A 3714-nucleotide genomic window follows, 5' to 3' on the forward strand; every position below is an offset into this window, starting at 1 on the left:
GAAGAATTTCCAGAACTACCTGAGTTACCAGCAGAGTAGAAACAAACTTTTGGATCATTAAATAAAGCAGATTCTTTTTCACTTGCGGCATGAGTAAGGAAAGCAGTGATAGGTGAGATAGTTGAACTCAGAGGCATACTTCCACCATAGAAAGCCGGATCTTGATTTTCTTTTGAAGACTTTTGACACTTAAGATCATATTCTCTTGCTTCGATCTTTTGTAGGAATTCAAGTGCTATCAAATCTTCATTCAGAAAATAATCATTTTCTTTCAAAACCATGAGAAAAGTTGAATGGGAACTAGGAAGCACACTCTTGATAGTGTCAATTTTATCTCTTTCAGAAATTTCCATTCTCATTTTATCCATTTCAGCAATCAAATGACTAAATCTGGTAGTCATTTCTTCAACTGTTTTTCCTTTTAATAAATTAAAGTTTCGAAATTGAAACTTGAGCATCACTTTCTTACTCTCAGCTGTGTTTCCCATGCTTCTCATACGCAGATGTTGAAACAAAGATGCACATCTCTTGATACTTCCAACTTGATGAAAAATATTCTCTGGTAAAGCCATAGTCAATGTAGAATATGCTTTTATCTCAATTTCTAAAGCTTTCTTCTCCTCTTGTGAGTATTGAGAGACAGTCTTAGGAGTATACCCAACAGTATCATCACCAATCATTGGTGCAACATAAACCTCATCCAGACAATATGAACAGTCAGGATGAACCGATCCTAAATGTGCACGAAACTGAGGTTCCCATTTGGCAAAATCACTGAACTTCATCAATCTCGAACATTTAGAATGTGAACCAATCTCGGTATCAAGTTGCAACATCTGTTGCATCAACATATTTTGAGACGCCAATGCATACATACCAGCCATCTTTGAAAATAAACAAGTAATAAAATATTTTAACGAATCAGTTGAACAGTAGTAGCGAACTATGAACAGTTGTAGCGAACTGTGAACAGTAGTAGCGAATCAAGACTTAACGAATCAAGTCCTAACGAATGAGGTGAATGAGTTAACGAATCAAAAGTCAACCAAGCGAGTCAACTTTAACGAATCACAAATAAAGTTAACGAATCACCCAAATGACGAATCAGATAACGAATATGATGAAGGTTTAACGAATCACAAGTCAACTTAACGAATTGACCAAGCGAATTGATCAAGTCAACTTAACGAATTGATCAAGCGAATTGACCAAGTCAACTTAACGAATTGCTAAGGAATGCTTAGCGAATTGAGATAACGAATCAGCTACAGTTGATAACGAATCAACACAATAGCGAATTATAATATAACGAATCAGGTTGTTACAACCGTTTGTAACAAACTTGATTCCTTTTTGCCACATGGCAAAAAGTTGTTATGGCACAAATTCCAAGACAAAAACGTGTCAAACGAATCAGTTATCTAGTTAACGAACTAGATAACACGAATTGATTAACTCGCACGAATCAGCTAGCGAACTGATTAGCGAATGGCACGAGTTTATAGCGAATCAAGTTAAAGACTTAACGAATCGCTTGAAACTTTATAGCGAATTGCCATCATCTTCAAATCTTCAAATATTCAAGAACATATTTCTAGAAATATGAAGTTCAAACCCAGAAATACTTCTATTCCAGATCTGTATTACACACTCAATTGTCAACCAAAACTAACACATAATATACCAAAATGCTCGTAATCGCAAAGCGAATCCAAACCAACACATCTCGTAACCAATTAACACCATACACGAACCAAATTCGACCAAAATCAAAACCCTGTTCACGGACTTAAACCAAAAACCCAATACACATCCCAAATCCAATTCACAATTCAATTCCACACAATTGAACCTCAATAATACTTTAACTAAACCAAAATCACTCTAATCCATCCATAATCAATCCAAATCAACTCCAATTGATTCAAATTCAAAATAAACAGAAAATAAATATAAAACTATAATAATAACAATCAAAACCAAGTGAATTGAGCCCCGAAAGCTCTGATACCACTTGTTGGATCCCCTTTACTAACACTCGTTCTAATCAATACCTTAGATCTGAATCAGATCTATATATATTGATATTAATTAAACGGATCTAACTCGTTTATACCTTAGTTTGATTGTTATTAGTGTATATATATTATCAATAAGATTATTGTGAAGCTTAAGAGAGAGAGAGAATACTTTAAATTACTGAATTATATTAATTCTCTCAAAACTTTCAACACATTACAAGTGAACAGTGGTTCACTATATATAGGGGACGATCTGGTTCGCTAACATCCCCTAGCGAACCAGATTCCCCTTCGTTACATAAATTAATCTTAACGAACCACTCCTGATTCGTTAAAATCCCCTAACGAATCAGAAGGGAATACATTATCCTGTTCTAGTTCGCTAACATCCCTAGCGAACCAGACTTAAGCTTAACGAATTAGTCCTAGTTCGCTAACATTCCTAGCGAACTAGACTTATCTTAACGAATTAGATAATAATAAACATGAATTATTACATTTAATAATTAAATAAACATTAAGGATAATTACAAAGACTCGAGACGCAAAACCGTGCACTAACAGAACTAGAGGGTGATTCTTTAGCTAGTTCGCTAAGGAAACTTAGAGAACTAGAGGGTGATCCGTTAGCTAGTTCGTTATGGGAGCTTAGCGAATCAGAGGGTGATTCGTTAGCTAGTTCGTTATGGGAGCTTAGCGAATCAGAGGGTGATTTGTTAGCTAGTTCGTTATGGGAGCTTAACGAATCAGAGGGTGATTCGTTAGCTAGTTCGTTATGGGAGCTTAGCGAATCAGAGGGTGATTCGTTAGCTAGTTCGTTATGGGAGCTTAGCGAATCAGAGGATGATTCTTTACCCAATTCGTTAAGGGCAAAGTAAAGAACTAGGAGTTTAATATAAAGACAGAATGGTCCTTGAACTTAGAAAGGAATGAGATAATTACATAGTAGCCCTTGGAATTTGATAATTTATGAAAGATGCCCTTAAAGGATTAACGAGTAACGATTAACTAACCGGGTAATGATTCAATGAAGTAAAATCGTCTTAGACACGTAAGACTAATTAAGTAGTAATGAGGATGGCTAGAATAGTATTTGATATTCAATAATTAAACAATTAGACGCGCACAGCTCGAGAAGGAATAATCAGTAGCCGAAGAAGTAACCAAGTTCAGGTGAGTTTCTAGCCCCATTCCTTGTTATGTTTTCGGGGCTGTGTGCATACTCGATGTGTTGTTAATACATTTATCCTAAGTGATAAGTGTATGCCATATGTGATATATGTGATGGATATGAATGATTGCTTGTCGGTACGTGAACGATCTCCGGATATTGCGCGTACTGGTTAGGTTAAAAATAAAGGTACGAATATTATATATCGAAGATGTATGAACATTACAAATGAACACTTGTCGGGGCGTGAACGATCTTCGGATATTGCACGTATCGACAAGGGGTATGGTTGTTAAATGGATGATGTAAAGAACGCCTAGAGTGTTCTTATGCTATAATGTAATTATTGTATATGTGAAGTATGTGTGTACAGGTACACTAATGGTATGTAAGTCCTATGTTCGACATAGTAAGTTAGGATGGCGAATCCCTCTAACTTCTGTTGGACATAGACTTGGCAGGTGATGGCGTAGTTAAGGACTGCGAGCCTTATACGTGATGTAGATGATAGATGTAAACGTA

Source organism: Bidens hawaiensis, unplaced genomic scaffold, assembly GCF_021521415.1.
Source record: "Bidens hawaiensis isolate Kalapana, Puna unplaced genomic scaffold, B.hawaiensis_p1.1 tig00039951_1, whole genome shotgun sequence".
NCBI classification, from domain to species: Eukaryota; Viridiplantae; Streptophyta; class Magnoliopsida; order Asterales; family Asteraceae; genus Bidens; species Bidens hawaiensis.